The 13,120-nt window shown below is 43.8% G+C and overlaps 1 protein-coding gene and 1 long non-coding RNA gene across 4 annotated transcripts in view; both read right to left on the minus strand.

Annotated features, from left to right (window-relative positions):
* ROR1 (receptor tyrosine kinase like orphan receptor 1) overlaps positions 1-13,120 on the minus strand; it is a 455,574-nt gene that overhangs the window by 53,772 nt on the left and 388,682 nt on the right. The gene's annotated exons all lie outside the window — the stretch shown is intronic.
* The window catches only part of LOC122436880, a 31,522-nt gene continuing 26,823 nt past the window's right edge, over positions 8,422-13,120 (minus strand). Inside the window, exon 3 of the long non-coding RNA XR_006268145.1 lies at positions 8,422-12,340. This is a non-coding gene — a long non-coding RNA (uncharacterized LOC122436880). The remainder of the gene's footprint in view (positions 12,341-13,120) is intronic.

Genomic DNA, 13,120 nt, shown 5'->3' on the forward strand with positions numbered 1-13,120 from the left:
GTAAAGAATCTGCCTGCAACGCAGGAGACCCCAGTTCAATTTCTGGGTTGGGAAGATATGCTGGAGAAGGGATAGGCTACCCACTCCAGTATTCTTGGGCTTCCCTTGTGGCTCAGCTGGTAAAGAATCCACCTGCAGTGTAGAAGACCTGGGTTTGATCCTCCCTCTAGGCTCGGGCACCCACCACCCCTCAGCTGATGACTCCCCTAACTGGGAGACCAGCCTCTAATCTTCTGCTCATCCAAATCCACCCTCCATGAAGCTGCCAAAGGACATCTAATCTATGGACAGATTTCCATAATCTGTGTCCTCCCTTTGGCTAGCAATTTTCATCAACCACACTGCCATCTTCAGGTATACAATACTGGCTACTTCAGTGTTAATGAGATTGGACACCTAAAACTTCTTAGCTAATTTAGTTTTCAAGTTAAAATGGTTCCCTCTTCTCTTTTCTTCCTCTTCCCTTCACAAGTTATCAAGATTGTACTCTTTCTTCAACAATATTCTCATCATTGAAGTGAATTTAAAAAGGAAGCACGACCTTTGACTTTAAGCTATGAGTATCATTTGTAACAATATCTAGGTGTTTATGAAAATAGTATATTTCCCCAAACCAGAAACAGCCAGCAAAAAGGCAGGAAGGAAGGATGGATGCTTTCTGTACAGGAACCATGTGCCAGAAACTCTCGGGCTGGCAGTATTTTCTAGTTGAAGAAACCAAGGCTCAGAGATTAAGTAAGTTTCTTGCCCAAAGCCTTAGGCTTCACTCTAAATTTCCTACTGTTTCCACTATAAGAAATACTACAAAGCTAATACAAATATATGAAAATATGTGCACATGTGGTTTAATGAAAAAGAAACACCAAGCAGTATTTGCACAGATACGCTGCTATGTAAGATGGTTATGTGTACACAGACGAGGAAGGAGTTCAGATGGAAACAGTCAATCTTGATTTTACTGAACCACATGTCCTCCAAATTGTCCCAGTGCTTAGCAATGAGATAGCCATTAGTTGAGAAACATTGAGAAAAGAAGCTCAGGAAAAGGTTCTCAGCTGTGTGTACGCTTCTTGGACTTAGCAGAAGGGAGAGAATTTTGTAAACAGCAGTTGGTTTTCTGGAGGAGGAGAAGAAGGTGGTAGAGTTGAGGGACATATCAGACAGGAGGAAGATGAACAGAAAAGATTCCTCCCAGACAGTCTGGCTTGACACAGGGTCTCTCTATCCAGCAAGGAGTGTTCTCACTTCCTAGAAATTGACAGGAAAAATGCTGGCCAACTAACTTTCAAGTTTCTTTAGGGTATTACCTAACAAGCAGGATGCTGGGACTGATCTTGGCACAGCTGAATGGAAAAGTCACTGGGCTGGAAATCAGAAGACCAGGGTCCTTGGTCCTAATTTGGCTGCCAACAAGCTTTATTTCTATGTAACCTTGGAGAGGTCACTTACCCTCTTTTGTCCTAAGTTATTCTATTTGTATACTATAGAAGTTGAGCCATCTGATATGGTCTTTCCAATTCTAACCTTTTAAAGTTATTCTAGTCTAAGCTTTCATCATGTCCCATCAAGACGATTGCAGTAACCTCCTAATGTGTTTCTTGACCTCCATTCTTGACCCTGTAAATTGATCTTTCACACCACCGCAGAATGAGCTACCTGATAGCTAGATCAGATCATCTCTTTCTTACAACTACAGTCACTCTCCACTGCATAAAGTTCCCTGGTGACAGTCCATTAATGTGTTAATAGCACATTAATAGAGGTCATAAGACCCCTGAATGTCCAACCCATCCACCTCTCTAGTCCATCTCCTGTCATTGCCCTCCTCGAACCTGGTAATAAAGAACAGCTTGTAATTTCTGAAGGGGCTTTCCAGGTGGCTTAGTGGTAAAGAATCTGCCTGCCAAGGTAGGCGATGCAGGAGACTCGGGTTCGATCCCTGGATCAGGAAGATCCCCTGGAGGAGGAAATGGCAACCCACTCTAGTATTCTTGCCTGGAAAATCCCATGAACAGAGGAGCCTGGCAGGCTACAGTTCATGGGATCTCAAAGAGTTGGACACAACTTAGTGACTGAGCACCACAACAATAACATACTTTCTGAACATACCACACTATTAGTGACATTTGCACCTTGGCTATTTCCTTCCAAGAAATGCATGCTTACCTTTCTCCACCTGGCTCACTGTCCTTCATCCTTTCATTTCTAGTTCAGGCTTAGCTCTTTTAAGATGCTTTCCTGAAACCCCTAGATTAGTCCATGAGAAGATTTGCTCTCTCCCACCTCCTGCACTTATCATTAGACTATGATTCTTTGTTTTGAGCTCTGTGTTCCTCTACCAGGCAGAATGGTCTTGAAGTGCAGTGGTTGTTCTTATTTTTCTTTGTGGTCTCTGAGTGAGATCCCCAACCTCACTCCTAGCAGAGCCCAGTCCATTTAACCTGGTTTACAGAAGGCGCCCAATAAATGTTCATGGAATTGCACTCTATGCTTCCTAGCTGTGGCTGCACATACTTCCTTCAGCCTGCAACACCAGCAGCCTTCAGCAAGCCCTCCTTGGAACACAAGCCCAAAGGTGGACCAAGGCAGGTTTCATCCCTATTTCTTAAGTGCTCTTAGTCAACTCCCCCAGAGTCCCGCCACCCCAGATTTGTGAGCTTCAGAGTTGGCAGGTCAAAGGCAGCCTCAGCACTCCCCACTCCCTCCCACCTTGTTTTCTCTAAGCAGAAACAAAAAGGCGCCCAAGTGCCAGAGATCCAGGTTGCTGTTCCACAGGACTTGCAGGACAGCATCATATCCGACTCCATGAGGGTATTATTTTAAGCATTACTAAACACCCCTAACCTATCAACTCCTGGCTTTGTAGTCATTTCCAGTTGGAATGTCTTTAGGCTGAAAAAAGACAGGTTTGTGAGAAGACATAAACATCTTTGGTGAGAGGTGACATATGTTTTCTCCTAGTGAAAGCAAGCCACTCCCGTAGACTCTGCAGTTTTTGGACACTGCATAAAATACATCTCTTAGGCAATTAATTTCCTGGCAGGCTTTGAGTGAAGCAATTACTCCATGTTTTTCTTTGTCATTGTTCGAAAGTTTAACAGTGCATCTATCTCCTTTATTCGTGTCTGGAAGGCCAAAGACTACCTTGAAACCTCTGCAGCAAATGTATGTAAAAACACTTAGTGTTCACACATTTGATTTAAATATTGACAAATTTTTTCATTAGTACATTAAACCCTCAGCTTTATTCATCTTAAATGCTTTCCAGGAGAGTGACTCCCCCATTAGCATGACTCCCAGTAACTCAATACAAACTCTGTAAGCAGGCGAACCACGGAACCTGGTAGTCTATTGTGCTCCTATTCTGCGGTGAGGCAGCTGTAACTGGTTATGAACCAGCACTGGAAATAGTGTTTGGAGCTTTCTTGGCAGATTTCTTACATCGTTATTCAATATGAACTGCAAATCATATGCTCGTTGTTATGAAAATGTCAGGAAACTCCTAGTGTTCATGCTTTGTTTGACAAAGCTATTTTTGAGTCGCTTTGGAAGGCAGGGGCATCCAGCATTGGGGATGGAGAGCGAACAAGCGGCCCTGCCCCCACCTTCCCAGCAGTATTTGAGAAGTTGGTAATTCAGTGCTAGATGACACGAGCTCAACTCTGAACTGAGAGACGGCCGTTTTGCACAGTCTCAATTAGTCCAGGATGTGTGTCAGGGCTACTAGAGGTCTGAAAGGAAATGCAAGAAACTTGTTCACTTCTTGCTCAGTTTGGATCAACTGAGCTTCAGATCAGGGTCAGCAAGTGTTTGACTCTTACTCCTAGAGGCAGTGGATCAATGCCCAGGGGACAGGAAGAGGAACAAAGGAGAACCTAGAGAGAAGCCAGAGAGTGAGAGGGAAGGGAAGTCAAGGGTTTGGCAGAGAGAGGGAGGGAGAGAAAAGGGCAGGCGAGAGGACAAAAAGGAAATGTGAAAGAAAAGCAAAATAGGAGATTAATATCACATCTCACGACAAGGAACTGCATTCCTATGACCTTTCAACACAGAGAATAACTTTAGAGTCTTACCACATTCTTGTAAGATATGTAAGGGTACTCTTAATTTGAAAAAGCAAAGGTTGTTGTGGAAAATTTGAAAAATAGAAGCACAAAGAAGAAAATTAAAATCACCAGACATCCAGGACCCACAGAAAATCACTCTTAACAAATACCTTTTATGCATACATATAAACAGACAAATGAATTCTTTTTAAAATGTGGAATTATATGAGACATAATTTCTTCTTTTGAATGGAATATGTATTTTCCTCATTATTCTTCTAAAATATGGTTTGTAGCGGTTGCAGTGAAACATTTTGGTTGTATCCAACTTTTTGTTATTTACAAAAATGTTGAGGTGAATATCCTTGTGTATGAATCTTTATACACATCTATGATTATTTCTCTAGGCTAAAAACAATGAGTGGAATTATTTTCTAGGTCAAAGGTATGCAGATCTTTTAGCCTTTTTACATATATTTCCAAATAGTCTTCTATCATCTTGAGGTTATTTGATTCCTTAAAGATGAGGAAAGGGAGGAAGGGATAGTAAATGATGCAGGTAGGCTTGAATTCAGGTTCCTAGTTCCTGATATATGTGCTCTTAGACTCTATAGGCTCCAAGCTGCACTCTCTTTCAGCTATGATGATGAATAATCAGCAGTAGTTTTTTTTTTTTTTCAGTAGTAGTTTTAATGATTATTTCTACCATCAGTGTAGGACAGGGTCTATTTCTCTGCACTTGCTGCTAACAAGTACCTGCTAAGGTACCTATTAGGTATTATCACTTTTTAAGATCATATCTCGTTTTTATCCATAGTGAAGTTAAACAGCCTTTTCACGTGCCCGCATGTTTGTAAAACAAACATGGTTTACGTATTAGTTACGTAAACCATTTGCACATCTTATGCATCTTCCCTGTCTATTATACTGTTGCTATCATTATTCTTATTAGATGAGGAGACTGAGGTTTTGAGAGACTGCACTACTTGTTCAAGATCATATAGTTAAGTGGCAAATTTTTATTTTTAAGTTGGTTTCATGTCATGCCAGGCACAGTATCCTTAATAAATTCCAAGGATAATAATGTCCTAAGTCCAACAGAGGAAAACCAAATCCTCTGAATACCGCAGTAAATAAAATCAGGAAAATCCACAACAGTACAAGGAGGTGTAGAGCCCCTCAAGAGGAGTATCGAATGTCTCTCTGGTCTTTAATTAGAGCCACTGAATTGGATGCTTAGGATATCTGCAGAGACATCGCAACAGCTAAGAACCATGTTTATCATGTGTTTTATTTGGGTGAGCTCTTCCTTCTAGATCGGCAGACTTAATAAACCTGTAGGGAGAAATGTGAGGAGAGACGCTGAGGAAGGTGGTGGTGTATTGGTTCATATGGTGTATGTGGGATGGTGTATTGGCTGATGGTCTATTTCACTGGTCAGAGAGGGAGGGAAGGTAGCTACCAAAAAAGCTGACTGATGGGAAGGGCACTCAAGGTTAGGAGTGCGCTCTCTGAAATGAGGGAGGTGCCATCTTGCTTCCCTCTCTACAGCTCGCAGTTCACTTGGAGTTTCAGGCTTTACTCTGAACACCAGAGCTCAAAAGGGCTCCCCATCCACCATCCTTCATAGGAAGCAACGACACTCCGTTGGTGAACAGAACTAAAATCATGTCATAAGCCCAGTGGCTGAAGGGGCTAGACAACAGGGGAGCCTGAAGAGGAGAGACTTGAGGGAACACGACAACATTCTTCAGATTCATCAGGGACACTCTGCATCCTTTCTTAGACACGTGTGTTCTTCATCTTCCCTCCTCATTGCCTCATCTCCAGCGTCCTGGCACATGGCGCTCAGTCAGAGAACATGTTTATCGACAGCCTACCGGGCGCCAGGCACCATTCCCACCCCTGAGGGTCCAGCAGTGGACAGAGCCCAGACCTTAAAGGAGCATATCTCCTCAAGGTATCCAGGACAGGGCTGCTGAGGATGGGCAGACACACGGATGAATGAGTCAAAGACTGTACTCATCAAAACGGAGAGCAGAGGGGGAATATTTGGACTGAAATGGTAAATGAATGATGATCTCTGAGGTGGCTGAGATAACCAGGAACTGCCAGTGCCCTCAAAACTGAAGTCAGAGGTCTGAGAAGTAAAGGCCAATTAGTTCCCTCTTGTCCCTTCTTCCTCACATCACTAAATCTCATCTCCAATTAAAGATCCACCCAGTTAAACCGTGTTGATGGTCCCCTGCTGCTTTTAGGATAAAGTGCAAATTCCTTAACAGGTGCATAGGTTGGCTCACACATGGGAGCCCCTCTCTCCTTCTAGGCTTATCTTCTGCTGTTCTGACAGAAAGAAGAGAATCGGATAGAAAGGTCCTGCTCAAAAGCAGCTGAGTGCAGGCCGCGGGATGCCCAGGAAGGCAGCCTTCAGTGAACGTTATTCATCCGCCAGCATCAGCTGAGCGCCTGGCCGGCCAGGGTGTGACAGCAGACGTAGGTTCTAGTGCTCAAGGAGCCCACGGTTTAAAGAGGAGCCCACTGCAGTTGATGTCACATGGACTACTTCCCGACAGGGAGGAAATGGCAGGTGAGGAGGCAGCAGTAGTTCCACTCGTTCATTCCACAGATACCCAGTGTCGGCTACGTGCCCACAACTATCCTAGGTATCAGGGCTCAGCGGTGAACCGAGCACAGGCCAGGGGAGCAGCCTGCTTGGTGCAGCCACTACAGGGTTTAGGGCCTGTGGAGAATTCTAAAACAATCATAAAACCAACTCTCAATTTAGTCTGCTGTTATTGCCACACTGTGCTTGCGATTCAAACAACGACATGTAAAATATTCCTCTCCGTCGGGGAGGTGCTCCCACTGTCCTGCCCTTCGCACACCACTGCTGCAGCTGCAACAGCAAACAAGACCTCCCCCAAGCCCTGCCCTCATGGAGCTTGCACTCCACGCGGGGAGAGCGGGGGCTCAGCCCTCCTTTAGCAGTAGAGCTGCCAGGCCGGCTGGCCACTGGCTCACCCAGCAGCAGACCTCAGCCAGAGGTGGCATGGGACTACGCTCTGGCCGAAGGGATGTGAGCAGAGGTGAGGTGTACTAGCTCCGCATCAGGCTCTGAAGAAAGAAAGAAGGGACACAGGGGCAGGGGGTGAGGACAGAAGGAGAGAAGGAAGAAGGGAAGGAAGGGAGGGGGAAGGAGGAAGGGAGGGATGAGAAAGGAGGAAGACAGGGCTGAGTCTTTACAAAAGAAAAGAAAGAATGTGCTCCTGACTGGCATGTGACTCTGAAGATGCTAAGGAGGCCATCTAGGACAAGGGGGATGCCAGAGCTTGGGGCGGGCAGAAGAGCAATGTACGGCTTCAGGGTGAGCGTGGGGAACAGCGCTCCCCCTCCAGCTCTGAGCAGCCTCCTTGAGACTGAGGAGAAATCAATTTCTGTCTTGTCTAAGCCACTGTGACTTTATCCATCTTTCTTTCTTCCTTACTTCCTTTGTTTCTGCTCATTTATTACACCAACCTAGACTGTATACTAACTAACTCTGAGAGATACACTACAGACAAAGAAAGGAAATACAGTGATAACTTGTATGCAGAAAAATAAATCAGGGGTGGGAGAAGGTAGGGGCGGGCAGGTGGAAGAGGCTGTAATGTCTGTGTTGGGGTTAGACGTGTCCCCACTCCCGTGCTCCAATCCAATTGTCACTGGCCACTGGCACCTGAGTATGGCCAGCTGAGACCATGTAAAATACACTCTGGGTTTCAAAGACTTACTACAAAAAATACATGTAAAGTAACTCATTAATATTTTCATATTAATTACATGTTGAATGATAATATTTTAGCTCTACTGGGCTAAATAAAACATATTGCTAAAATAATATGTTAAAATGTAAGCAGTTAAAATTCATTTCACTGTTCCTACTTTTTAAAATATGGCTCCTAGAAAATTTAAAATTATGCACATGGTTAGTGTCAGTGGCCCACGTGGTACTTCTGTTTTACTCGCCCACAAGGTACTTCTCATGATCCTCCCACCAGTTCTCCCCTAAGCCTCCTGACTCCACCGTGTCGCTGCCTCCCAGCTTTCCAGGGTCCTGGTCGCAGGGGAGAGTTCTGCTCTTTTGGTGCTAGGATTTATCAAGAATTATCATGATTATTCAGTTGACTCTTTTAAGACCTAGGAAAGGAGGCCCCTACATGCATGCAGAATACACACCTGCCTCGTTGGAGAGCAGTTGAGAAGGACCAAAGGCTTGTTGCCTCTCAAGAAACACGTGTGTGCATGCTAAGTCACTTGAGTTGTGTCCCACATGTGCAACCCTATGGACTGCAGCCCACCAGGCTCCTCTGTCCATGGATTCTTCAGGCAAAAATACAGGAGTGGGTTGCCATGTCCTCATCCAGGGAATCTTCCCGACCCAGGGATCAAACCTGTGTCTCTTATGTCTACCTGCATTGGCAGGAGTGTTCTTTACCACTAGCACCACCTGGGAAGCCCCTCAAAAAACACACCCTTTTCCAACTGGACCACCACAATACACAAACTTCCCCCACGGAAGGTTTGCCTTTAAGTTCAAAGTGTTTGCTTCTAGAAGCCCCTTGCTAAAGAAAGCTGCATTCAAAAAACTTGAATGCCATCATATCCAAGGGCAAGGGCTTTGGAGTCAGACGAACCAGGTTCACATCCTAGCTCTTCCCTTCCACAGCCGAGTGGCCTTTGAATAACTACTGCGCTGTTTCATGCATCCACTTAATCTCTAGAGTCAGGATACCATTCCCCACACCTCACACCATGGTTGCACCTCTAACACACGTGCCGTGGATATAGGCCAACTCATGGACGATAGACCCCAGGCCCCCAGCCATCCCTTTTAAGAAGCTGTTCAGAATTAGGAAGAAGGATTAAAAAAACCAAAAAGCATGACTACAGGGGTATGAATCACCTTTGCTTCACTGCCTCATGGAAAAGTTCTGCCAACAGGGAGAAGGCTGGGAAAGGCAGTAAAAGGAGAACCACTTTCTCACTGAATGCACACAATAAAAGTCAAAATCCCCTTCATACACGTACAGTGTTCTACCTGGAGGCTAAGGGGTCAGGACTATGCATGAAAAAATTAATTGAAGCAGTTCTTCACAAAGGAAGAAAAACAAGGCATCTTGGTGCATCCTGGGTGAAATGTCCTTTTCACACTGGCCCTCGGGTTACCTCAGCCAGAGATGGCCTGTCAAGGTGATGCTGGCTGACGCACGATGAAGTGTTTCATTAACACTGTCAAGGCATAACAGCATTTACAGGTCCAAATGCTGCACCTTCATGTGTTGCTCACACATAAATCTGACCTGACTTCACAGAACTGGGAGCCATTGAAATACCACCAGCTTTCTGCCCAGAGTCACAGGGGAGGAAGTGTTGGATGCTCACTCTCCCTGAAAAGTACTGGGAGCTGGGTATTGTTAGCCCATATTCTCTGATGTTCAAAGAGGCTTCTCAATGTTTCTCTGATCCAGCAAGCATCAGACAAGAGCTAGAATCAGTTTCAGCTAATTATTTTTTAAAATATTTATTTACTTGGCTACTCTGGGTCATAGTTGCAGCATGTGGCATCTAGTTCCCTGATACCAGGAACTGAACCCAGGCCCCCTGCATAGGAAGTGAGGAGTTTTAGTCACCAGACCACCAGGGAAGTCTCAGCTCCAGCTAATTCTTAATCAGGCTGCCATGTTCTACCAAAACAGAAAGCACAGATGCATGATGTTTATTCATTATGCAATAAATCGAATGGAATTTTATCTTGAGTGTTGTAATCATTTTTATGAAGAAAAATGCTAGGGAACCAATCTCTTTGGCTAGGACACAGACCTAAACATGCTGATGATTGGAAAAGCCTTGGAAAGGATTTGTTCACAGCAGAGCCTAGGTGATACTGTGTAAAGAGGACCGGATGGAGGAAGGCAAACCTTTGAGCCTCCACTAGTGATGTGGGGGCATTTTGTAAGCCTCTTAGAGTCTCACTTTGCTTATTAATGAAATGGGAAGCCTTACCCAAACTGCCTTCCTCCCCACCACCCATGGTCTGGATCACAGGATTTTGTAGGACAAGGCATGTGAAAATGCTTTTGGGAGCTACAAAACCCTTCGGGAATGTACCAAACTAATCAAAGGATGCAGTGAATGACTTGGTGTAAGAAAAGGGCAAAGACTAGGGAGATTTGACTTTTCTCTATAATTTTGGAAAATATAATTTTTATCATTTCTTCCCTTCCTCGTTGGTTTGAGGACAGAAAATTATCCATTTTAAAAACCCAAACCAAATTTTAAATTGAATTTAAATATAACATTGCAAGGTGGATCCTATTTCCAAAGCATTTTCCATACATCCTCTTATTTGATTCTCAAAGTCACTCTATGCGGTGGATATTTTAAAGATGAGGAATATGAGATTGAGAAGCTTCTGTCTGACCCTTGGCTATTAACTGGAAAGATGAGGACTTGATACCAAGTCAGTTGATGTCAAATCTAATGTCCTTTCCTCTTCATTCAGTTTCCTCTGAGCCCAAACTCCATTCTACCATCTCCTTCTATTCTCTGCCAAATATGTTTAGCAGAATATTATTTAACATCACTAATGAATCACTCGTCTTCTTAGTTAATCAGGTGTTAGGTGAGGAGAATATTTACTTTCCAGCACTGTCCTTTATCTCAGAGTTCAAAAGACGTGGCCTCTACTCTCAGGGAGCATGTAACCTTTCTAGACAGATAAGATATCAAATGTTGAAACAACTAGAGAGACAAGTGTGTTAAATCATATAGTACAGAACCTAGGTATAATGGATTTAGTGCAGGAAAACATCACAGGAGGCTGGGTGGTCAGGGTGCAACTTGAGCTTCCTCTATAAGTCATGGCAGAACAGAGGCCAGAGGCCAGATCCTGAGTTGTGGCCAAGTATTCTGCTTACTATGAAAACTGACATGAAAAGGAAGGGTAGATCTTACTTTTTCTTTATATCTTACATTTAAAAGATATCTTACATTTAAAGCGCTTGGACTTTAAACACACAAGTATACATACACTCATGTGTTACTTGGTTGGGGGACATACACGTGGCGAGCAGATAGTTTATTTGTAAATGTTTGTCATGTAAGAGTTTGATTCATATGTTACTCAAAATGACCGTCACAGTATCAGTAAAATCAATTGACGACAGTGCTCATAATGACATACTGCTTTTGTGAAAGAGCTATACTCTCCGAGGTAATACTCATAAAAGAAAAAAAGGCATTCTTTCATGTGGCTTTCTCAAAAATGCAGCCTGGCAATCTAAAAGCCCAAGTAGTAAAGCTGCCCTCTTTGAAACCTCTTTTATATCTACCATGTGCAGATCCACCAGGCATAACATTTAAAAAAATTGTGACTCAAAACACAAAATGGCTGCACTATCCTTTCAAGTTTGATGCAGCCAGTTAAATATTCAGCATCACTGTTCATAGAAACACTTTTTGATCTGATGAGATATGAAACCCAGCCATCCCACAGCTGGAATGTGAAGGTTCTGCAGAAGAGTGTGGATTAACTTGAAAGTACAGGGCAAATGGGATGGCCTCGTTTCCTTAGTGACCGAGAGTTCACAAGAAACTCCCTATTTGTTTCAACACATTGTAAATCTGTGTCCCCAATGCCAAACTTTGTGTCTGGCACAGAATAAGTATGTAAGAAACAAATGTTGAATGAATGAAGAGATGCTTTCTTTGATGATTTTGTACTTTATAGTGCCTTGAGAGTCCTTGTTATAAACATCGTAACGTCAACCACTTGTAGGCACGTGGACGGCTCAGCGCTTTAGAAAGACGATCTTTTTCTCACCATATAACAATCACAAGAGGCAGATATTACTACTCTCATTTAATAGACAGGAAACTGAGGCTTAGAGAAATGAAGCAGTTTGGCCAAGCTCACAGCCAGGCCCACACGATACCTAAGTGCATGATGCCAGCCTTTGTTTACAAAGCTATTTACCCTTGATGCGTGCATCAGGGTAGGAACAGAGAGAGAGCCAAAGCAGAAAACAAAAGCAATATTATTAAAATCAGCCAACATTTATTAATATCAAGTATATATACCTTGTAAGAGATCATGTTCTATCTCTTCTAATTATCACTACAACCCTAAGAGGTCAGTTCTATTTATCCCCCATATAGATGAGTAATCCCTGGGTTGTGAGGATGCCCTGGAAGCGGGCATGGCAACTCACTACAGTGTTCTTGCCTGGAGAATCCCATGGACAGAGGAGCCTGGCGGGCTATGGTCCATGGGGTGGCAGAGTCAGTCGTGACTGAAGCGACTTAGCTTGCATGCATGCACAGATGAGTAAAACAAGACTATTCACCTAGTAAGTAGTGGAGCAAAGTCCAAGATATGAAACCATACATTACTTAAAATTACTTTTCTTAAAAAAAAATTCCCAACCATCTTATTTTTGCCTAACTTACCCCTACTCAACAAAAGTTGGACCGTAACAAAATAAAAGGTAAAGAATTCTTTCTAAAATTTCTTTTCGTTTTTTGCTGAAATGTTCCTGTGAATGGAGAGTTCATCACCTATCCAATGATGTCTTACTCGTGAAGAGAGGAGATGGATCAAGATAAAGATGGTTCATGCTCCCTGCCAGGAATTCCCAGGGCTGACACTCTGATCCTCTCATCGTTCAGCACTTCTCAGTGGGACTGGAAGGCAGTTGATGCCCATTTGAATCTTGTCAATCAGAAAAGGCAACGTGCCAGTCCTGTTAATGCCACGTTAAACCACTTCTCAGTTGATCTGTCAGCACTGTTGATAGCCCGGCCCCTGTTGTACAGCAGAAATGTCTACCTAAGATTGTCTCTCTCACCTTTTCTTTAAAGGAGCTGCCCGGCCATGGGGCCAGGCTTTCTTTCAGTAAGCCAGCCTTCCAAGGAAGCCAGCTTTGTGTTCACACCTGCCAGAGGCACATTTGCTCTCAACGGCTAGGCCCCTCCCCTCTTCAGTCACCCCTCTGGAAACCACTCTCTCCCCTTTTGTTTCTCAGCATTTCATAGGGAGC

The sequence above is a fragment of the Cervus canadensis genome, chromosome 2 (assembly GCF_019320065.1).
Source record: "Cervus canadensis isolate Bull #8, Minnesota chromosome 2, ASM1932006v1, whole genome shotgun sequence".
NCBI lineage: Eukaryota > Metazoa > Chordata > Mammalia > Artiodactyla > Cervidae > Cervus > Cervus canadensis.